The 24,942-nt window shown below is 42.8% G+C and overlaps 2 pseudogenes; both read left to right on the top strand.

The window, feature by feature from the left end:
• Positions 1 to 24,942, top strand: part of LOC139705830 (zinc finger protein 431-like) — a 175,623-nt pseudogene that overhangs the window by 54,538 nt on the left and 96,143 nt on the right.
• LOC139705729 (olfactory receptor 2AJ1-like) lies at positions 6,804 to 7,745 on the top strand (annotated as a pseudogene).

Below are 24,942 nucleotides of genomic sequence, written 5' to 3'. Positions count from 1 at the left end.
TGCTGTGTGTTGATGCTCCTGGTGCCCTTCTGCCTCATCCTGACCTCCTACAGTCTCATCCTGGCTGCTGTCCTCCACATGCGCTCCCCAAACTGCTGGCTGAATTTCTTGAAGCACAGTCAGAGGAGGAGATGTGGGAACAAGTGCCTGGGGTACTGCATAAATGGCATATGTAAAGGGCCTCTGAGTGGCAGGCCACCCCCCTGTGCTAGGCATGTGAGCAACAAACTATTGACCCCATAAGCACAGCCCTGGGTGAGAGGCCATGTGCTGCAGTCCCTGTGCTTGCTCCACGGCCCACTCCTTGATTGGCCACTGAAAGGACAGTTAGCAGAAATTGCATTGGTGGCTGCCTGTAATCTGCTTAGCTACTGCCTGAGTATATATACATGGTAACTGCACACTAAAATCAGACCTGCTTCCTGCTTGCTCTCTGGAGGTCTTGATTAGTTACTCTGCAGCCACACTCTCCTCTACCTTGTTCAGAGTACCTTCTCGCTGGAATAGCAAGCCCATGCAAATAATGACTAAAAAGTCATCTACTTGCCCAAACAGGAAGGCCTGTACAAAGACCTTGGTATTTCTTAGGGAGAAGGTATTTAACTTTCATATATACATAGATATAGATATAAATATATTTTTTCTGCTTTACTCTGGATCATGCGTGAAGGTCCACACTTTGAGTTTGTTTTCTGAGCTGTCTTCAGCAGGTCAAACTGTGGATTGTTAAAACTCTGTCAGTTAAAATTTCAGTAACATTTCTATGTCATGCACCACAGTGGTTTCTTTTTTAAATAATGAACTAAGTGTCTAGTGATTTTGAGGACTGAGTTTCTTTGCTGCCGGTCAGTGTATGATTTCCACAGTTGGGTGTTTAGACTGCAGGAATCCTCTTCAGAGGTTTCCTCCAGTCTCTGCATTCGCAGCTCACACCCACCTCAAACAACATGGCCCACTAAGGCAGGAAGGCAGAGCACCCCTTGGGACAGGACCTGGGCCTCAGCAAGGGAACGAGGCAGGGAGGCTGTGCCATCCTGGAGGAGACATGGGCCTGGACAGCACCCTTCACTGCCCCAAAGGCGTCAGCTGTGGGGCTCTGCCTTAATGTCCCTTCCCCTCCCCCAGCCACGGCCAACCGCAGAACCTGTAAAGCGCTTCCTACTGGACAGCAGAGCCTCGTCCCAACCCTGGTGCTAATGGAGGCTTGGAAACTAAAGGAAGCTTGGAGTTTGAGCTCCTGAGACAGGAGCCCCCAGCCAGCGCATATGGAGCTGCAGCGTCGCAGGACGGCGCCCCCTGTCAGTCCTACCAGGCTGCGCATCTGCGCGGTTACCCTGGCCCTGGGCGCAGCAGCTCTGCGACTGTGTCTAGAGGCCAAGTGGCTGCAGGTGCTGTCTCTGCCTGGGTGTTTCCCTCCAAGGTCAGGACGCTGGTCAGAGTCCCGTGTTGCACTGTCAGTGTGTCTACTGTTTTCCTGCCAGTGGTCCTCCCTGGCTGGAGCCTTTGCGTTCCTCGGCCCATCGCTTAGCGGAGAGGCATCTGCGCGGTGTGCAGTGCGAACCACCATGACTTGGCTGCCTCCAGCCTCTCTATGTGTCACGTGCCTCTGTTCCTCTTGGAATGGCGGTGACTTACTCAGCCGCTTTTCAGAGCTTCTGCGTACTTCAGCCAGCAATGAACACGGATCCCAAATGTTCCCAGTATTATGGAAACTTTTCCATTTTGGTCAATTCTTGTGAGGCTTTTCATTTGAATTTTCCTGATGACGAATGGGCCTTGAGGACTTGCCATTAGCAGATTGTCTATGTGCTTATGTTCCTTTTTGTCTTTTGGACTATTTCAGTTTTGGAAAAGGAGTCTGTGGATACTTCAAAACTAAACACAGCCATTGATTCCATAACAGAAAGTATAGGGCACTCAGAACACTGTTGGGAGTTTTAGAAATAAGAGTCATGTGTTATGAATTTTCTAACATATCTTGTAATTCATTGCCCAATTTAATTGGAGAGAGAGAGAGAGAGAGAGAGAGAGAGAGAGAGAGAGATATTTCTCTTCCACCTCCTCTGTTTTGCTAGAAACTGTAACTTTATTTCTTTTAATTATGATTTCTTACAAACTACTGGTCTTACAATGGAGGGCAGATTCCACTGAAAATCCAAGAACTTTTTAAAATTGGGACTTGGGTGTTTTGGAACAGTCTTTGTTTAACAAATGATTACATACAATAATTAATAAGGAATAAATTTGACACCTTTAAACAAATTGTTGAATTTGCAAAGAAAATAAATTTGGCTATGCATTTTTAATAGACCTATCTTTCACACATATTTGTGTAATCTTCAAAGACAAAGCTAGTGAATTAAAAAAAACATCCCAAGGCTGTGGTTTAAAATACCACCTACAGTGTTTACTGTTGTGTTTCTTTTCTCCTCTTCTGATAATCTTGTCCAGATCTGGTTCCCCTCTTCACCACCTTTTCTTCTCTTGACTGAGGCTCAGTGGTTGTCCCTGGTCAGGTGGTGGAAGCTGCAGAGGACTCTAAGCAGAGCAGGAATAAAATATACTGAGGAAACAGAGCATGGTGGAGAGGCTAAGGAAAACTTTATTTTTCCTTTTAAAAACTTTTTTTTCTTGATCTTTTTTTCTTGTTGTTATCATCATTACCATAAATTTAATTCCACATGATTAATTGATGGCAAAACAGTCCATCCCTTCTCCCCTGAGAGCCAGCCTTGCCATTGCTCCCCCCAGAGTGCCAGGGCTGCCCTAGGTGTCCACCACTGTCACCATGATACTTAGGCCTGCTCCCACCCCCTCCTTCCCAGGCCATGCCATGCGAACTGGCTCCTTCTGCTGCCCTATGAAAAGACCACTGTTTTCTCCCTGAGGCCACTTGCCACAGGGCTCCCATTAAGACCTATCCTCTGTGCTTCTGCTTGCTGGTTCCAAATGACTCTTCTGCAGTGCACTTGCCAAATCCATCCCATCTGAAGGAGTGCCAAGTCCAGGCAGCTCTGGTGCCCTCAGCCACTCCCTTGGATGTGTCTCTTTGCACAAGCCAGGGCTCAGGGCCATTGGGATGAGGGTGACTGATGCCCCAGTGAGCGGAGGAGGCTAAGTGAGAAATGCTGCCTGTGGTGTTTACCTGGTGAGGTCCAGGGAGGTGGAGGCGGCCCTGCAAGTGCAAATGTGGGACTCAGGGCTCCAGGGTGAGCCTTCAGCAGAGCGCACATCCACCTCAATGCTTGACCAGTGCACTGGGCATCCATCCTGCCAGGCCTGCCTGGTTCTAGGGGACTGATCTGTTTGTCAAGAGCATGAGATCCAGTGGAGGGGGACTTTACCACTGAATATGGAGAACTGAAGACGTTGAATCCTCTGAGAGTGCTGGGTGGAGGGTGTGTGCTGCAGAAAGCATCCAGGCTTGGAAGGGAGGCAGGTAGGTAAGATCCACCACCCAAACTCTCAGACTCCAGTGGAAGGCCTGCAGACCAGGACTTAGGAGGAGTGAGGGAATGTGATGGAGCAGAGTGGTGTGTACTTAAAAGTGAGTTCCAAGTGCTGGAGATATACCTCAGTTGGTAGAGCGCTTGCCTCACATGCACAAACCCTTGTGTTCAACCCCCCTGCACAGAAAGAAAGAAAGAGAGAAAGAAAGAAAGAAAGACTCAAAAATGAGTTCCAAAAGAAATGTCTGCATTAGGATGAAACTGTATGTGTATGTGGCAAAACTTACTACTTTAAATTTCTATCTCATGAAATGGTGAGTGCTCAGCATTTTGAGTAAAAGGTACTAGAATTATCCTTGGTTGAAGATTCCCCAAATTATAATTTAATAGAAACTTTAAGAGCAGCCAACTGTCATGAGAGGCAGTAGATTTTCCCTTCCCAGATCTCACTTGCCCAAGTTAGCGAATTTTGTTTTCATTAATATGTTCCTGGAATAAATTCTTATTTCAAAATGTATAATATTCTACAATGATTATATATATATATATATATATATATATATATATATATATATATATATATTATGTATTATATGTATCCATCCATACATAAAATTCATGAAAAAATTAAAGTCTGAAACTCATGTGGAGAGCATATTTTGGGGCCAGCTTGCAAGATTATAGAGGAGAGGTGGGTAGGAAGTCTGTTTTGCGTGTCTCTCCAACATTAACAAGGATTTGTGGAGTGAGGTGGGGAAACAGACTTCACCCTGGGAAAGAGTTGTGTATCCAGAGGAGAAGCTGCCGGGTGTGTACCAGCTTCTTTCTCCCTCCTTACACATTAACTAGCTTGCTGCTAGAGCACTCATCTTTGGATTCAGGTGTAGCTCTGCTTGTCAATCCAGATGGCACTGAACAGCACAGAAGGTATAGTTTCATTAATAATCCTGGCATCTTAGGAGTGTGCTCCAGACCTGGGGTGATGGGTGGGCAGAGTCATGAAATGTGTCTGTGGAAATTCTAGGTGCCTCATAGAAGTTGCCCCCAGAGGTAGATGCAGGACACTGAGGGAGACAGGAGTGAGTGATGTTGGCTTCCCAGGGCTGCAGGGAAAATGTGGATGTGGCTGTGTAGACTCAGTGAACACCACAGGAACACAGTCAACTCAGAAATGCACAGGAGGAAGAACTTAGGAGCAATTGAAAATATTTGATGTTGTAGTCCATTTAAAAATTCTGTGTGGGAGGCCATCCTTGCACGTGATTCGAGTTACCTCCCTGGCTGGGTGAGAGGCACTTAGATACAGCTGTGTCAGAGCTTTCTCCACCCTTCTCCAGGTCCAAGGGCTTGTCTGTGCAGAGGCGTGTCTGACCACTGACCCAAAGACCCAATCGTCGCCCCTGACCATGGGATGCTACCCCCCTTAACCTTCATTGGTTGGGATTTTCCCTGGAATTTTTTGTTCCCCAATAAAAGCCCATTCCCTGGCGTGTTCTCTCTCTCTCTCTCTCACTAGCCTCTTTAGTAAACCTCGCTACCACATTAGGTGGCTAGAAGCTGGAGCTAGGAGAAGCCGTCCTGGAGCTGGTTTTAAAGGTAATTAGAGTCTTGTCTCTTTAATTTAAAACTCCCTAGCGTTTTCTCACAATTCAAACCTTCTTTAATGAAGCCAGCGCTGGTCGCTGGGCAGAATTCTGTCTGTGGTAAGTCTTTAATGGCACCTGCAATGGGCACTGGGGTCTGCTAAACACAGGGATCTCAGTAGTAAATGGTCAGGGGATGACTTCAATAAAGTGGAAAATTGAAAAAGCAAAACCAGAGGGAAAATATGCTTCCAGAGGCACAGTATTGCTCAGTTTGAGTTGTGAGTGATTTTCACTGATGTGGGAATGCTTGTGACCAGCTAGCTCACAGGAGGCACATTGCCTGAAGTCTCCACCTGAGTGTGTCATCAAGGCTTCTGAGCTGTGGGTCAGAGCCTTTGGAACAGCCAGGACAGGGGCACAGGCAGGGTCCCAACCCTCACTCAGAGCTGGTCTTCTTGACTCACTTCTAGGTCATTTCATTAAAAAAAGGACCACAGCAAAATGCTGCTAGCAGTCCAGGGAATTAGAAATAAGGTTAAGAATTGATCTAGTGCATGATACAGAAACAACATTTATAAAAAATATATGCAAGGCTAAATCATTTATGCACTGTTAGTGACTTAATTTTCATATATGCAAATATAAAAATTAATTATATTTAAGCTCAATAGTAATTATCAATGAGATGATCATTTTTTTGTTGTTCTTAATTATATATATCAATTATATGTCTCTATATATTAATTATATATATTAATCATAGATATATATATAATCTCCATATTGAGGTAGAGATTATATATACAGAACGTTACAAATAAGTATAAAATAAGGATACAAGTAACCACCTTCCAAGTATAAATAAATAACATGAATACCTATGACTTCCCATATGTAGAATAAAAAAGTTATGATTCAAATTCTACACATTAAGAAAACAGAGAAAAGTAAAATTTATTTGTAAAGATATGTTGTTGATTTTGACTACATATAGCTTTCATTTCTTACATATCAACAAGGAAAATGTTTAAAATCATCCTATATTTCATCCTCTGTAAGTTTTATCTACTTAAAATTTTATTTAAAATGAAGTTTTATTGTCATAATATTTATGTGTCTATTTGTGTATTTACTCATTTGTTCATGGGCTGCTGTGGTGCATGCCCTTGAGAGAGGACTCTCACATACCAGGCTCATGTAGAACGGTCTCTCTGGCATGGCCCATGTATGTTAGTCATGAGCTCAACACCCATGATTGAGCAACTGCTGAAGGCCAGGTCTGTCCTGGGCAGTGTCCATCATGAGGTTAACCCTGGTGGAGCAATGACAATGAGTGGTGAGTGGAATTGACCTGTTCATTTAATAAACAGAAGGCCAGGGTGGGCTGCAAACCCCACACAGCAGAACAGTAAGGAGACCAGAGGAGTCCGGGTCCAGCGGGAGCATTGGGATTTTAAGAAGTCTGTGCAGGGTAGGCCTCCTTGAGAAGGTGAGAGCTGACCAAGGACTGGACTTAAGTTCGTTACATGGAATAAACTGACACTTTGAGACCCAACAGAGACTCAAAGGCCAATTGAGCAAGCTAAGCATGATTCAGGAGCGGATCAAGTGCAGGCCCGCTCTGTGAAACAAGCCATGGGTCTTCGTGACAAAACATGCATCAGTAACCTCACTTATCCGGCAGACCTATGTAAGTGACATCGAGATGCAGCACTGTTTTCTTTTTCTAATTAATTAATTATCTCTTTTTAGGAAAAGCAGAATCGAGATGAGGCCCGACAACCACAGCGCCAACACTGACTTCATCCTCCTGGGACTCTTCTCCTCTTCTCACTCCAGTCTGGTCTTCTTCTCCTTCCTGTTTGGCCTTTTCATTGTGACCCTAACAGAAAACGCCCTCATGATCCTGCTCATCAGCAGGGACCCGCGCCTCCACACCCCCATGTACTTCCTGCTCAGCCACCTGTCCTTCATGGACATCCTGCACGTTTCCAACATCATTCCCAAGGTGATCGCCGACTTCCTGTCAGGCCACAGAGCTATTTCCTTTGCAGGCTGTGGGATCCAGGTATTTCTGTCCCTCATGCTGCTGGGTGGTGAGTGCCTCCTCCTGGCTGCCATGTCTTGTGACCGCTATGTGGCCATCTGTCACCCCCTGCGCTACCCAGTGATCATGAGTGAGAGGGTCAGTGTGCTCATGGCTGCAGGGTGCTGGCTGGTTGGGACCCTCAACGCCATGGTGCACACAGGGCTGGCCCTCCACTTCCCCTTTTGTCGCTCTAGGGCCATGGATCACTTTTTCTGTGAAGTTCCTGCTATGCTGAAGCTGTCCTGTGCAGACACTTCACACTATGAATGAGGGGTTTATGTGAGTGGCATTATTTTCCTGCTGATTCCTTTCCTCATGATATCAGTGTCTTATGTGCAAATTCTTCTCACCGTCCTCAAGATGAAGTCATCAGAGGCCCGGAAGAAGTCCTTTTCCACATGTTCCTTCCACATGGTTGTGGTCATAATGTACTATGGGCCCTTTATTTTCACATATATGAGACCCAAGTCATACCACACTCCAGGCCAGGATAAGTTCTTGGCTATATTCTACACCATTGTCACGCCCACGCTCAACCCTGTCATCTACAGCTTCCGGAACAAAGATGTCTTGACAGCCATGAAAAACGTGCTCAGAAGTAGCTTCCCATATAGAAAATGAACAGGAAAAATGCCTGAAGTTAGTCTTCTTTCAATCATGGAACACTAAATGCTCTGTCTTTATGTTTGTTTTTAGATTAATCTCAATGTTTTATCATCTTGAACACTATGTTGAAATAACATAAACATGTTGGATGAGTAAACCCAGGCAAAAACTGTGTCTGCCTTACCCTTAATGATTTTTATCCAAGAGCTCAGGAAAGACTACGTTCATATCAGCAACCACATGGCCTTAGGTTCTTCCAGTGCTCCCAAGAAAAAGCTTCCCCGGTTCTCCCAGTGTAACTCCCTGTACAGACTGCACTACATTCCCCTTCTGTGTGGATAGGTATTTAGACTCACTTATTGAGATGCATCATGTTCAAAAATAACAGCGGGCAAACCTTACTGAGGGTGTTCAAGGTTGTTACAGAAGCTAAAGAATAAGATCCAAAGAGACTGTCACTTGAGGACCCTGGACTGCTTGGTAACCATTACCCTCAGCTTGCAGGTGGCTTCCGAGGCTGGCAGTAATTCTGCAGTATAGCCCTCTGCCCTGCTGTGTCCTGCCTCCTGGTGACTCTCACAGGAGCAGGTTGCCCTTGTGCCCCTTCAGAATAAGTCCTATCTGTGGAGGACACAGGGTTCGGCCCTGACACGAGCCAATCCACATCTTGAGGAGTAGGAGATTAGTGGTCAGTGTGGACTGCGGATTTGTGAGGTACTGTCCTCACAGCATAGCCTCTCAGAAACTTTGCTTGCAGTGACTCTACAGTGACAACTCACACAAAGGATTGCAGTCAGTTTTCACTATATATTGTCTCAAATAGCTTTTCAGACCTGTCTCTCTGTCTTCATATCACTGATAAGGTATAGAATACATGAGGGAAATTCAGGAGTGAAAGCTTACATTTCCTATGAAAGAAGAAGCTAGAATTAGGGCTGGTTTTAACCCTAATCTGTCTTCAGCACATTTGTGTGCAGTGAAGTAGAAAAAACTTAATCTCATCCTAAAATACCAGCTCAAAGAATATGTTCACTCAACCACCTCCTTCCTGGGTAGAAATGATACCACCAGTTACCAGTTACCAGTGATGAGTTCTGCTCCCTCACATGTTGAAGTATAGCATTAGAGAAGCTTGCCGCAGCAAGCATAAAATGCAGGGTTTATCTAAAAAGGGGGTCACATGGACTTCTCCCAGGAGGGAGAAGGGGGCCATAGCTGGTATCCTGGTATCTCAAGAAGTGAGGTACTTTTGGTTTTTTTAATATGTCTCAGGCTTCCTTTGTTCTCCTGCTCTCTTCCATTATCTCTCTCCTTCCTGCATATGTGACTAGGCACAGGAGATGCTCAGGTGTGATGGCCCAAAGGTGAACAGAAGATGGTCTGGAGGGGCCAAGATGGAATGATCTGGACAGGAAGGAGGGCATAATTAACAACTTGTATAACTCGCTGTATGGAGGGACAATCCCTGGGACAGGTTACCTTAGCAACAGGTTGGAGCAGGGGCAGGTTATTTGATAAGGGTGAAGGAAGGGCTCTAAAGGCATTTCAGTGCCTCAGGGAACAGTCTCCAACTTCCCGGACTCACTCAAATTGGCCTCCTTTATCCGACCTGACTCGATTTTCCTATCTATCCTGACTTCTTGTCTAATTCTGGCTTCAGAAATAGGTCTCTTCATACTAATCTGCTCATCCTTCCATTGCACTGCCTCACCACTATGGTGGGGGAGTACTTGGAGGTAAATTATTGACAAGAGCCAACACAATCTAATGGCTTTCAAACTCCAGGACCCACATGTTTGGAAATTCAAATTGCTTGTGTATTAAATAAGACGATTAAGGCTGTGTCAGCAATCTGGTGTATCCCACCATGTGCTGCTCATCTCTTTTCAGCAGAATCAGTTGTGAAAACTCTTGAAACCATGAAGAATTGCAGGAAGAATCCACGAAGGACTTGGTACAGCTGTGCTGGTGTACAGCACAGGGGACATTCCTCTGACCGCTCCTTCTAATTCTGCGAAAGATACTCAATATTGTCAGTTCTGCACAGCAGGTGGCAGTACAAAATGAATTCTTTTTTCAGACTAATGTGTGAACAGGCACTATAAGAAACTAATGTGAATTTATGTACCCCAAAATTTCAAAACTCTCTTGGGAAAACTGGCCTCAATGTCTAATTAAACAGTTGGTTCCCCAAACACATAGGAAATTAGTGTAGTCATTGTGGAAAGCAGTGTGTGAAGGTGCCTCAAGCAACTAGGAGCAGAACCACCATGCCCCACCAACCCCACCCTGTATATCCAAATGAAATGACATTAGCACATCAAGCAACATTGACACTGCTGTGTCCATCCCAGCAGGGTGCCCAATAACCAAGAAATGGAAGCAACCTCCGAGTCTATCAGAGAGAGGAAAAGTGTACAGACACACAAAAGTCATACCATCAGACATGGACACATGTGATTCTGTTATTCATGACAACACAGATGGAACTGAAGATCACTCTGTCACATGAAATAAGATGGGGACAGAAAAATAAGGGTCAATGCTCTCACTCAAATTTGGAAAAATAATCATCTTATAGGCAAGTGGGATAGTGGTCACCAGAAGGTGGGGCGTAGGGAGGTAAGGAGAGATGGGGAAAGGTAGATCACTGGTTAACTAAGCTGTAGTTACAAGGAGAAGGAATTCTGGTGTGCTATTGCACAGTAGGGTGACAATAGGTGACACGATGCATTGCACATTTCAGAAAACTAGAAAAAAAGATTTAGAAAGTACTCATCATAAAGAAGTGAGAAATGCTTGAGGAGATGGACATGTTCTGGCTGATTTAAAGATTTCACAATGTAGTCATTTGTTGAACACCACATGGAACCCCATTAGTATGCACAGTGTGTGTGGTTTTATGTATCAGTTAAAACTAAATTTAACTAAATGTAAATTCCAGAGAACTGTAGGAAATTGTGTTAGCCTTTCATCACTGTGACCAAAACACCTAACAAAAACTATTTAGATGAGGAAAAAATTATTGTGGCTCATAGCTTCAAAGGATTTAGTCCATGATACGCTGGCTCCAAGGTGAAGTTCTGTAGCAGAAGGGCACAGTGGAGGAAAGCTGCTCAGCTGATGGCAGCCAGGAAGCAGAGGGGGGGGGAGAGGGAGGGAGGGAGGGGGAGAGAGAGAGAGAGAGAGAGAGAGAGAGAGAGAGAGAGAGAGAGAGAGAGAGAGATGGGGGAGGTCCAGGAACAGAACAGTCCCCAAGGGCTCTGCTTCCTCCTTCCCTGCCCTTCCCCTCCACCTGCCTGTGTCTACTCAAGTCACTAGACCATCACTCCTCACTCATCTCACTCATGGTTCTTTGCTGAAAATAGCAAGTGAAAGAGCAATATTTCAAACTTTTCTAGGATTTTATATCTCATGCAATACATCCTTTGCCTTCTAAGGCTAAAACAGGCAGCAGAGTAATATAATACCCTGATAATCACCACATTACACACCTCCCTAGGTTCTCAGACTTCCTTGAGTCTTCGCTTAATTTCCTCCACCAAAGCATGGAAATAGTTTTTAAACTCTATTGTTTGTAATTTATAGTGCATCAGAGAATTAGGTTTTGTCATTAGTATGAATGACCTCATAGAAATTTTTTAAAAAGAAGAATAAGCAAATGTGCTTAAAGATTAAATTTAATAAGATGATGTTGTATAAGGAATGTTGTTTAATGACTAGATTTTAGCTCTTTGTTTCACAAAAATAACAATGTGATGACATATATTTGTAACCATAGGTGATGATGGGAATCAATCTGCCCCACTGTTGTAGCCACTTCACTATCGATATGCACCCCATGTTATCATGTTATAAACCTCAAATATACACAACTGTAGTTATTGTAGAGAACTAAGAGAAGGGTCATTCTTTGCATGTCCCTCAGGGACGGGGCAGATTCTGGCAGATGGAAACTGGGCTGGTGCCTCATCATCAGCAGTACGTGGAGGTGCCAGCTCTCTCTTCCTCTGAATCCCCAGGGATGGTCCTGTGACACAGCACGTGAGGAACCCAGGATAAAGAGGGGATGGGGGCTGTGTTTCCAAGTCCTCCCGGCTCCTGGGCTGAGATCGTCCAGCACACAGCCAATCCCACACTATTGGCTTCAAGGGTGCAGAGTAGTCCTGTCCCACATGGGTGGTGCTGAGCCCACCCAGGTTCTGTGGAATTAAAATAGAGGTGGAGAAGGCATGCCTTAGAGCCACCACAGCAACACAAGGACAGAACGGAGGAGAGACAGTAGCTTATCAGAGACATTTGTGTTGGAAGAGTGTATAGCCGATGGTGCTTTGTGAGGAATGGGCAGCAATGAGTGGTCGAGCTGGTGGGCTGGTTTCTGGCTTGACCTACTGCACCTGGTGGAAACCTTCACTGTCAGAGGGCGCACTTGGGCAGGTCCATGTCAGACCTGGTGGAGATGATGTCCCTGTGACACCTGATCACAGATTCCCATAAAATGCAGTGACAACAACTAGCAGATGACAGATGGTCACCAGTCAGTGATCTCATGGATTAAGAAGCAGTGCTCTGAAAATTCAGAGGGACAAACTCAAGGAGTGGTTGGTATAAAGTGGGCCTGTAGGTTCAGGTGGTTGACTTCACGGGAGGAGCATGGCCTTACCCTCTCACCACTCACCCTGAACACATGGGAAGCCACAGCAAGCATTCTGACCCAGGTGCCCCTGCTCCTCAGGGGCAGATGAGATTGAGGGGCCAAGATGAAATGATCTGGGCAAGAAGGGGGCATAATTAACAACTTGTATAACTCCCTGTATAGAGGGACAATCCATGGGACAGGTTACCTTAGCAACAGGTTGGAACAGGGGCATTAGAGAAGAGGTCAAAGTGGTTGACCATCTTCCCCTTTAGCTCAGGACCACAGCAAAATGTGAGCAAATTTTGACCCATCAGTGAGCACAAAATGCATTTCTCCTGCATTTTGGTTGGCTCAGTCACATTCTCTTATATCTTAGATCACTTTCTAAGGGTCTCTTTGAAGCAGATGGAAGCCATGGTGACAGGATAGTGGCATTAACAAGGACACAGTAATCATAGAGACGGCGATGGTGAGCACAAACCCTGAGCACATCCTGTGGCAGACTGTGCTCCTTACTCAACTCTCACATTATTTAATATGGCTTGTTTAACCTTCAAAGCAAAATTGTGACTCACTGCATTTATTAGAAATTTATTGCAGATGTAATTTCATAGGTGATTGTGCACAAAAAGGCCCCAAATGGAATCTTTTCTGAAACTACATATGATTAATTTTTCTTCTTTTTTTCTTTTCATAGGAGATAGAGTTTGTCCATTACTATTTTTTCATAATTACTTGTGCCAAGGGCGTGCTCCTACCTAGATAAGGTGGAGGATTATGTCTTTCTGTAGTCATTTTTCACAAGACCTTTTTAACACAAAAGGGATCACATCTCTTCCATCTTTATATTGATTCAGCATCTGACTGCTGCCTATCGGGTGAAAGTTCAGTGTCATTTGATGAGTTATGAATAATAACCAGCTATTTTCAACCAGCTGGTCACTAACCTGCTAAGTCCCCTATCTCAAATTTTTGATATGAGTTGTAATTATGATGTCAACTGTGTCTCAGAATAATTTGTTATTTTCTTATAGTAAAAAATCCAGACTCTCATGTCAGACTTAATGTTCACAAGGTTTTCATATCAAAAACACTTGTCAAAATGAACATTTTTCATGAAGAGTTAATAGTGTTATTTTTGTCTTTTTCTTGTCTTTGGCTCAACAATATAATGTCAACAAATAATGCTAAAAGGAAAAGAGGTCCACATGAGGAAGTTACAAGTTACAAGGTGAGTGGGGCCAGAAGAGGTAGGGATCCAAGGAAAGTGACATTTTCAGAAGGGGGTATGGGGAAGGGGGCTCCTGAGAAGGTTACCTTGAAAAGAGACTATATTTCGAGAAAAATTATGGAATTAATAAAACCTTGAGACTCAACATGGCTTGAAGGTCCTTTCAATATGGAAAATATCATCATTTGATTCAAGCAAGTAAAAGATCTTCCTGAAAAATGTGGCCACTCTAAGCCCCAGCAGAGAGGCCCTTGATGTTGATTAGAAAACATGCCTCACTAGCTCAGATTGTGTTACAGAAACACAAAAAAATTAACTACTTTTCTTTTCTTATCTTCATAATTAAGTAATCATGTGTTTGATAATTTATTTTTCTTTTTAGGTTGAATATGGACACTCAGTATGAGACCTACGATCCAATTTTATCCTTACATTCATATTTACTTAAGTATTTTAATCATTTATTTGAAACAATCATTCTGTATCAATTCTAAGGAATAAAATAGAATAAAAGAAGCATTCAAAGTTATTACTCCACCTTTCTAGCTACAGACAAGACGACTTTTGAGAATCACATTTCTGTTCACTTGGTCCATTCATGTCATGTTGTATGAGTCATTTGTACCCAAGCTGGTTTTGAGGAAGGCCACTGTGGTTTTCTATATGTTCCAGCTGTCCTGGAATGCTCATCTTCAGCACCACACTTGACAGCTTCAGATCCAGAAGCCTCCGCCACCCTGACTTTGGCTCATGTGGATGGTGTGACTTTCAGCCAAGCATCTCTGTTGCTTGCAGCCGTGCTGCAGCTGCAGATCCTGGGATGTGCTGTGGTCCAGCTGCATCAAGGTCTCCCACCGCATCAGAATGTGGCCCTGGAAGAGCTCCCTTGCTGCTCTAGACACTGTGATAGCTGTGTGGGCTGCTCCAGCTAAGATGCTCAAAACACGTTCAGAATGTAGCCTAATAGTTTCCTAACTTTTGATAAAAGTGAGTCAACATAATGCCGATATTTGTGACATAGTAAAGGAAAATGTACTAATATTCATGATTTCATTTGTTCCTACTTTTAAAAATCTTTTATGTGGAAACATATGAATATGTTTAGAAAAATATGAGAGGAACTGGGTATGTGGCTCAGTGGTATTGCCTCTGCAAGAAATCCAGTACCTGTTGTACTTTGAGGCTCTCATCCACACAGAACAGCTGGTGATTGATTGCTTCAATGATGGGTTAGGTTATGACCATGCAGGTTTTTATTTTTACTTTGTTGAAGTTGATTTTATTTGTATTTTACTTCCACTATCTTACTATTCTGATGGGTCAGTTTACTTTTTTGTATTTGAATTCATCTGAATTCAAGAGACCATTTTTTTCATAGTACAGAATGAAAAATAAAATTAATAAGCTTATCTCTCCCAGGTGCCAGAGGCACATCTGGATTGACAAGTGTCAGTGCAAGCTTCATACTCTGCTAAATGAAGGTTTCACTGTTTTTCCTCTTCTCCTCACTCCCTGGCACTTGGCGAAGAAGTGGAAGTGGTAGGTGTCTACAGGGACGTGGGGCTGTACCTGCACTGGGGGCTTCATCACATGAGCACTGACCAAACGTTAGGACTGCCTCCAGTAGAGATGCCGAGAGTCAGGGCTGCAGGAGAGGGGCCACTGAAGATTCTGAAGTGTCAGGTGTGGCCCCAAAGGGATGCTGGGCTTCTCTGCAGGAACCCCTCTACAGCTTGGCCAGTGTGATGACAGTGGCACTACCCAGCTATCAGGAAGACAGGGAGGCTCTGGTTCCAACCATGTTGTCACAGAGAAGCATGTGACTGCATTAGCAGAACTGTGATTTCAGCTTATGAAAAGTCACCCTCTATAAGGTACTGGGATAGAAGACCTGCAATTTACAGGTCTCATTAGTAAGTCAACTTCAAAATGGATATTTTATTTTAATTGAATGCATATAAGTGCCATATACAGTCCTTCAATTGAGCAACTGGATGGCTATGTGTGTGTGCTTTGATATAAAGGTTCCTGTGTTCCTTAAACATACCTGTCTCCAATTCTAGGGAGAGCTTTTGTCCATTTGGGCTGGTCCAGCAGGTGCACAACCCAGGGTGTGCTGGAGAGGAGAACTGAGAGACGAATGGGGTGTAACACACTGGAGGACACGGGAGAGGAGCTCCTGGGGTGGGGGAAAGGAGGCTGTGAGGGGTAATACCACAGCCACGTGCTGACGCCCAGACGAGAGCCCAAGGTGGCCTCAGTCCGACCTCCCTCTCGGGACACTGAGGTCGGTGCCCCTGTGATCACACTCACGTCCACTCCCCTTCCTCCGTGGGGTCTAGAAGTGGCTGCTGGGGATGCTCCAGGAGCAGGGGTCAGGTCAGACCGGCAGGTTGAGGACCCTTGGGCTGTGTGCGCTGCAGTGTGCGGCAGAGCCATCCTTGGAGGTGCAGGTGCGTGGTCCGCCCTGAGCCCACGGGGCGTCCGGGGGCGGCTCCTCCTGACCAATGCTGCCCGGGAGAGCGAGCAGCCGGGAGGCTCAGGTCCAGAGCTCAGGGACTACACCGAAGTCCTCTCACTGTCCTGAGCGTGTTCCCTGGGTGTGCGGCTCAGCCCGGGACCCGGACTTCACGCCAGGGCCAGCTGCTCCTGTTAACTTCCGGAAAATACCCTGAAAATGTTCTCTTTCATTATTTTTCTAGGTATCTGTCAAGACACCCTAATCAGCATTGCTGCTGCTGCTTCTCTCCTCCTCATACCTTCTCCCCCTCTCCTTCCTCTCCTCCTCCTCCTCCCTCTCCTCCTCCCCTTCTCTCTCCTCCTCCTTCCCCCTTATCCTCACCCCTTCTGTCTCCTCCTCCTCCTCCCCCTTCTCCTCCCTCTCCTCCTCCTCCCCTTCTCCTCCCTCTCTTCCTCCCCCTTCTCCTCCCTCTCCTCCTCTTCCTCTTCCTCCTCCTCGTCTCTCTTCCCTCTCCTCCTCCTCTCCCTGTCCTCCCTCTCCTCCTCCTCCTCCCCTTCTCCTCCCTCTCCTTCTCCTCCTTCTCTCTGCTTCTCGTTCTTGCCCCTCATCCTCACCCCTTCTGTCTCCTCCTCCTTCTCCTCTCTCCCTCTCCCCCTTCTTTTCTCCCCTCCCCCTTTCTCCTGTTATACTACTGCAGTGTAGTTGTACACAATAGCTGGGTTTCTCTGGACATGCACAAAATTTTAGGACTCAATTTCTGTCCAAGTTGCCCTCCTCCATGTTTTCCTCCCCTGTCTATTCCCCTATTCTTCTTGCTCTTTCACTTATTTGTTTTCAGTTGGTGTTTTATAGCTATACATAAAGGTGAAATTCACCTATGTATACATGCACACAGTGTAATGTTGTCAAATTTGTTATTCTTTCCTCCACCACCACCCCGAACTCCTTCTTCTACTCCCTCTATCTTTATGGTAGCCAACCCTTCCTTTTTTTCTACCTGCCTTGCTCTATCTTCCACTCCTTAGAGAAAATATTCTATCCTTGACTTTCTGAGTCTGGCTTATTTCGTTTAGCATGATGTTCTCCTGTTCCACCCATTTACTGGTGCATGCCATAATTTCATTCTTATTTATGGCTGAATAAATCTCCATTGTGTACATATACCACATTTTTTTAAATCTATCCATCTATTAATAGGCATCTGGGCTTATTACATAACTTGGCCATTGTGAATTGTGCTGCTATAATAAACATTGAAGTGACTCTATCACTGATTTTAGTATGCTAATTTTGTTCTTTTAAATAAATACCAAGGAGTGGGATAATTAGGTAATAAGAGGTTCCATTCTCAGATTGTTCAGAAATCTTCATATTTCTTTCCAGAGTGTTTAATACTAATTTGCAGTCCCACCAACACTGTATTAGCATAACTTTTTTCCCACCTCCTTGCCAACAATTATTATTATTTGTGTGCTTGATAATTGTGAATCTAATTGGAGCGAGATGGAATTGCAATGTGGTTTTGATTTGTATTCCTCTAATTGCTAGAGATGTGGAGCATTTTTTAAAAATATAGTTGTTGGCCATTGATATTCCTTTTTTGAGAAGTGTCTGTTTACTTATTTTACCCAATTATTGATAAGGTTATTTGCATTTTTGTGTGTCGAGGTTTTTATATATTCTGGATATCAATCTCCTGTCAGAGGCATAGTTGGCACAGATCTCCTATTTTGTAGGCCTCTCTTCATGCTCTTAACATTTTCTTTGCTGTGCAGAAGCTTTTCAGTTTGATGGCATCCCACTTATTGATTCTTAGTGTTATTCATTGAGATTTAAGGGTCTTCTTGAGGAAGTTGGTACCTGCACCTGTAGGAGGGAATGTCACCTTATGTTTTCTTCTAGCAGTTGCAGAGTTTCTTGCCTAAATTATGAGTCTTCAATTCATTTTGATTTCACTTTTGTGCAGAGTGAGAGATTAGATCTAATTTCATTCTTTTATATATGAATATGCAGTTTTCCCAGCACCATGTTTTTAAAAGGCTAACTTTTCTCCAACACATGCCACCTTGTCAGGTATCAGATGGCATGGCTATGTGGGGTTTTCTCTGTGTCAGTGATCATGTCATTATTCTTTGTAGTGATGTCTTTCTTAGAGATCATTCTTTTAGTTATTCCTTATAAAGGTAAGATTTTATTTTTTCTTAGATTCTGATAGATAATTTTTCTGGATATAGCAAATATGGCTGGCTTTTTTTTTTTTACAGATTGGAATATTGTCCCTCCTTCTTTTTAGGGTTTAAGTTGAGAAGTCAGAAGTGGCCCTTATTGCTTTATCTCTGAAATGATCTAACTTTATTCTCCTACAGCTTTTCATATTTTTTCCTCAGTTTCTATATTAGATATTATGATTGTGTTGTGTCCTGGATAACTTCTTTTTTTATCTTTTCTACTTTGTGTTCTTTATGCATCCTGTATATGTATATTCATTTCATTTCTAAGGTTTAGAATGTTTTCTGCTATTATTTTATCAAAAAGGTTTTTAATGACATCTGTCAACATCTCCATTTTCTCTTCTATCCAAATGACTCTTACTTTTATTCCCTTGACCTTGTTCCTGAGTATGCTGCATCTTTGTGTGCTCAAATTGTATATGAAATTTCTGATCATAGCCTTTCAGTTGTTTTTATTTTTTCATTGCATACTGAGTGTTTAAGTTCAGATACCCTGCCTTCAAGACCTGAAGTTGTGTCCTCAAGGCCTGATTGTCTATGTGATCTTATCTGTTGGAAATACTTTCAAGGGGATTCTAATTTGATTCATTGTGACTTTCATTTCCAGGAGTTCTGATTGGTTTCTTTTCAGAATCTCTATTTCTTTATTAGAATTGGTTTTCACTTCCTATATTTGTTCTCTTAATTTGTTCTTTTTATTATCTTATTTTTGCTCACTGAACATTCTCATTATCAGTTTTTTATAGTCCTTCTCTGGAATTTTATCCTTTTCTTTTTGAGTGGGGAAGGCTTCAGTTTGGGTGATGAAAAATATATAGGGGTGTATGGTGTTGATGGCTGTACCAAAAGTGAGTCTGCTAAATGTAACTGACTGATGCAGCAAAAATTGACTATCATTATAAATTTTATTTAATGTATATTTTACTACAATTAAAAGGTTAGGAAAAATAAGGTAACCTGGACCCCAAGGACCTCCTTCCCAATAGAAACATACCATTGTTTGTTTAATTATGCCATTGTTTGTTTAATATTTAATTTCTGACATAAGAACAATTTGAAATTAAATGTTACCAAAAGCAAATTAAAGACTGTACCCCAAGTGTCTAATGTTCTAAGAGCACCTTCTAATGTGTTTATATTAAATTTACTGCTTTCCACTGTGGTGAAGTAAATTTACTATCAGATGATTCAGAACTATAATTCTCATGTAGACACATTATGATGATGAACTAAATGAATGACAATGCATAAAAAGATGCACTAAATTAATAACAATACATAAGATACTTGAGTAAATGCATTTGTTTGTTTTCCATTTGAACTGAGCATTAACACACCTAGGATACATGTTTAAAAAAAAAGAAGAAGAACTTGTTCCCATCTTGGCAAAAGGCCAGTCAGTGCTGGTTTTGACTAATTTCTGTCAGCAATGTCTCAGTGGAGATTGCTCACAGAACTACACACGCACACACGAGCGCGCACACACACACACACACACACACACACACGGCTAACTCAGATCCATGTAAAGTTGGGTGACTCATGGTTGCTCCTGAGTCTTCCAGGAAACATTTCAAAAGGCAAATAAAGAGATAAGAAATGATTATGGCCATTAGTTTGAAAAATATTCAAAATATTTACTCAGAAAATGAATTTGACAATGAGAACATGCTAGGAGCCCTGTCAGCTACCCAATCCAGGAACTTCATAAAAGAGGACTGAGAAGAAAGGAACATATACTAAAGTTATTTTTATTGATATAATTAATATTAGATTATTCCATTATTAGATTAATTAAAAGCTGCCATTTACAAAGTACTAGAGTAAGCAATTTGTAAACTTAGAATTTCCTTTCACCAGAGAACTTTTAAAAACAATTGACTAAAATGGGATTAAAAGTTACATCCATAGTGATAAGCCCACAGTATATAGATGATAAACTTTCTTTTTCTTAAAAGTAGACAAAATACACGTGTTCCTTACATACTTATAAACTTTGCAAATCATGAAGCTCTTTTTATGTCTAAAGCAGATTGCTATACAATTCTGGCAAGAATTAGTATAATTGCTAATACCTAATGCGATTTGAAAGTGAAATTGATAATACAACCAATGTCTGATATTCTCTGTAAAATTGTTTCCTGGATTTATGGTAAGATTAAGGTTGGAACCACTCCACACTTAGGCCAATCATTTGGTAAGTGAGTGCAGTAATCAAGGTAGGAAAGTGCGTTTAGAAAGTGAGGGGAAGTGGAGTTTGAGCAAAAGTGGCTGCAGTGCTGTAACTGAACCCAGCCTGGGTGCCAACCCTTCTATATGGCCTCAGGATAGGAGGAAGGAGAGTCGAAGGATGAGTGTGTACCTGGAGCCTGCCTTTGACATGCAGGCATAATGTTGGGGAGCACGCTGACCTACATATCCTATGTGATTGACAAGCAGACAGTGCGCTTGCTCCTTTTAAGCAGAATCCCATAGTGGGATCCTTGCTGTTGTCAGGAATACAAGGAGAATTCACACAGGGGTGCTAAGTACAGGTGAGTGTGTCTTCTGGACCACTAATTAAAGAGGCTGGGTGTGTGGAACAATGCAAATGTGGTAAAAATAACATGAAAAAGAAGTAGAAGAAAGCAAGATCTTGAAATATTTAAATTGTAAGCACTACAGAAGCTTATGTGGGTAAAAAGGTTCATTTCCCCCAAATTCTGAATCCTCTAACACCTACAATAAATTTTCACTTTTATTAGTTTTTTTTTCTTAATTCTTTTTTTTTTTTTAATTTGGAGAGTTAGAAAGATAGCGACCCTTATTTCTGAATTGTTGCCTCAAAATACTGAAGTGTAAAGACAGGTTATCAATTTAACTAAGCCTAAAATGTAAGCATCTGTATCTGTCTATCCATCCTTAAGTCTAAATTACTAACAGGCAATCAAAGGAAAGACATTCAGCCTCTTTTAAATCGACTTTATAATCTATGTAATAATAGTGCTTCCATTAACACCAAGGATGAGAGGTTGGGATAAAATGTGACTTGAAAGTGGCACAAGTTCTTGGCATCTGTCAGTTTCCCACAGCTGGGATTATCGGGAAAGTTTCTGTCCCTGTCTTCCTTTCTCTACCCAGACCTTGTCTAAGGCAAGTGTTTTCTTCTCTAAGAAGCTGTTGTCAAGGTTTTTCTTTTTATTGCTCTTTCTTCATATTTATACTACCATTAAGGTTAATGCCCAAACCACAAACTTGTAGGGGGAATCAAGACAGGTGAAAATTTTTGTGAGTGGTTTATAAATAGATTATTTGTTACTTCAGTGGAGGAATGAAAATAAAAGAGAAAATAGTTTATTTGGATCTTTTTATACAAACACAAAAGTATTCTTTTCCTTTTAGACTTTGACACAGATATTGATGTTGGGAGCTCTTTCCTGTCAGATGCAATCTTTATTTAAATGAGCCTATCATCCCACAGGAAGAGGAAAACACATAATTGGAAGAATGCTTACTTTGCAGTCATGAGCTCTGATCCCAAAGAGCAGATTTGATATGGCCCTCCTTATTTCTCTTTGGTGATGCTTTTTTCTCTCCATTAAAGTCAGAGTATATTAGCTGCCTCAGGGACACAGGACATAGTGGACGGTCCTATGTAAAATGCCAATGGTGGATGAAATGGCAATGTTCATTTTACTGATGATTATAGCTTACCTTTCAACCTTGTCAATCATCTGAACTATTTACATAGCTTCAGGCTCTGGTACCCACCTAATATGCTGACCTTGTGATGAATCCAAATGCTAGGGTGTGATAAAGATCTCTCTCCCAGAAATTTTCCTGAGCCATGCCAGTGGCCACAGAGTCCTCAGGAATCGATTGCTGCATGGAGGCACAGGGTACCACGGTGAGTTTCTTACTAGCCACTTGAGGATTCACATGTGCAATACTTTCAGAGCTTTCTATTTGTTTACCCTGATGTGATTTTATACATTTTAAAGTGTTATCCACATAACGCATAAACAGAGCATCAACATCCGCAGAATAAAACAACCAGCTCCAAACCATCCCCCTTGTCACCACAGTGAATGCTTCACTGTCTCCAAATTTTGCTAATATTTTAAACACTATGCTTTTCATCTCATGCTTGATTCCTAAATCTAAAATGTCAGGCCATCTTTTATGACTCAAACCAGCAAGTATGGACGTGGACCCTGCACTCCCCTCACTCATGTCCCTTGCCCTGCCCATCCTCTCAACACACCCACAGCCTCCTTTCTATCTGGGGAAGCAGTTGAAAAACATAATTTCATATTTAATTTGTTGATAGTATATAAAATATAAATTATTATAAAATCTGTAGGTATTTAATTGTTGTTCTGCATTTATTCTCACTATTGTGATGTTTCCTTAAGAAGCTTCTAGGAACTTATTCTGTAGCTGATAGTGATAATTTATGAGGATTATATTTAAGATGGCATTTGGAATTTTTAATAAAATACCTTTCAATATATTATTTCTCATTTTTTTCAACTTTACATGCTGTTAAAGTATGGAGCATGTATATTTGTTTGTTTGGAGAAACTGGTTGTATTGACCGTTATTAACTCAGTACTCATGTCACGTGTATTATCAGGAATGCCCGTGCATATTGGAAGGCCATCTGATATTATTTCCCTTATTCTCCCTTTTCTAAACTTCAAGCATTTGTGTTCCTATGTTGCTTTAGTTTTCTTTCTTGTAGTGTCTCTTAACTTTATGTATGTCTCAGATTTCTAATAGGCTCATTGAGTCCATTATATCGATTGTGATCATTTTAATTTCAAGTTATTTTGGTTCTCTACTATTCGTTGTCATGACACTTATTTGCCTGTACACTTAATCACTTTTCCTGTGACTCTGATGATTTGTCATTAAATTTCCTGTGCATACCCATTGTCATTTTTTTTTTTTTTGGTGCTGAGGATTGAATGCAGAAGATCTTACCATCTGGGCACCACCCCAGCCCTTTTTATATTTTATTTAGAGACAGGGTCTTGCTAAGTTGCTCAAGGCCTCACTAAGTTGCTGAGGCTGGCCATTAACTTGTAATCCTGTTGTGTCAGCCTCCTGAACTGCTGGGATTACAGGCATGCACCACTGCACCTGGCCTCCCCATCTTCTCTTCTAAGGCATTCTGTGTGTGCCCCTGTGTATGAGGGTGCCCGCATGTGTGGGTGCACATGTGTGTGTGCGTGAACATATATGTTGTGCTTCCCTCTTTCATCTGCAGGCTTTCTCAGCCAGTGGACCTGGCTACTCTTGGGCCTGGCCAGCAGGGCTTTCTGCTGATGGCATTTTTCCCTGGAGAGAACCACAGCACTGCACTAGATCTCAAATTCCCATACTTATTTTGAAATAAAAATAGACATAAATACAAGAAATAGAAGAGCAAACAAAGAAGGAGCAAGGAAAGGCATTGGAAGGCAAGGTGTAATATCATGTGAGCTGTAGGGAAGGGGAGACAGCATAACCACCAGCAGATGATTGTGGTGTTCAGATGTTCAGGGAAGGGGTCTACCACAGCGTTCTGAGTGTGGGTGAGAAAGCGAGGAGAAGGACCTTTGGTAATTTACACTGGGCCATAAGAATACATCATAGATTTTTGAAGACATGAACTAAAAGATGGCACCTGATTTGAAGGGAATCTGATTCTGCATTATTGAAAGAAAAGTGGTGCAGGGCTGATCAAACACACACGTGGGACAAGAAGTGGGTTTATTGTCAGGAGCCTGACAAGGCTGATCTGCAGAGAGAGGGACAGCAGCAGCAAGGAGGAAATGTTGGAATGACTTTCAGTTTACAGCTAGCAGCTAGCAGCTGTAAGCAGCTCGGAGTGCTTGAAGAATCTACACTTGTTCAGGCCTGATAGGAGCACCTGCAGGATGGGATGCTCTGCTCTAGCGAGCCATTAGTGAAACCACATCCTTAGCACTTGTTGCCAAGCTGCCAGGTCAGGAAACTGAGGACCAGGAGCTTCAGGAATGGAACTTCTAACTTAGAAATCCCCTCCCCTAGGGACCTAGACCCTTCCTGATGATAGCAATATTTAGAACATCCTCATAGTGTGGTTACATTAGGAAGAAGATGATTGGCTTATAGACACTATCTTGCTCATGTATGATTGACGGGCATGCCCACTCGAACCCTATAACAGTTGTATGCATTCCAAAAATAAACTGAGCTACTGGATGACAACCTGAGGTGGGTCTCCAGCCAGTTCTCTCACCAGCTCCCGGAGTCTCTGTGTTGATTCTACCCCCCGCGACAAGGTAGCTGAGCAACTAGTTGACCAGAACCACAGCAAGGGAGGGCAGCAGCGACCCCCTTGAATGTCACTTTTGACAATCTAGAATCATGGCCACAGGCTAGGGGAGGGTTTAGTCTTGATTGACACAGAAAACACCCTCTGATCTTGTGGAAGGCAAGTTTGTTTCTCAGGAACAAAACAGGCAGTTTTTCTATCTCTCAGGAGGAACAGGGAAACTGGCATGTCCCTTTATCTTCACAAGGAGAGAACAGGGAAGCCAGTATGTACCCATCTCAGGGGCTGGTAAGCTGTGTCTATCTCTCAATGAGAGAACAGGGAGACACTGGCACCTCTCCAGACCAGTACGTTTTATCTCAGGCTA

The sequence above is a fragment of the Marmota flaviventris genome, chromosome 5, assembly GCF_047511675.1.
Source record: "Marmota flaviventris isolate mMarFla1 chromosome 5, mMarFla1.hap1, whole genome shotgun sequence".
Taxonomy (NCBI): Eukaryota; Metazoa; Chordata; class Mammalia; order Rodentia; family Sciuridae; genus Marmota; species Marmota flaviventris.
Note: the sequence above shows the minus strand (reverse complement) of the source record. Positions and strands in the feature narration are given on the sequence as shown.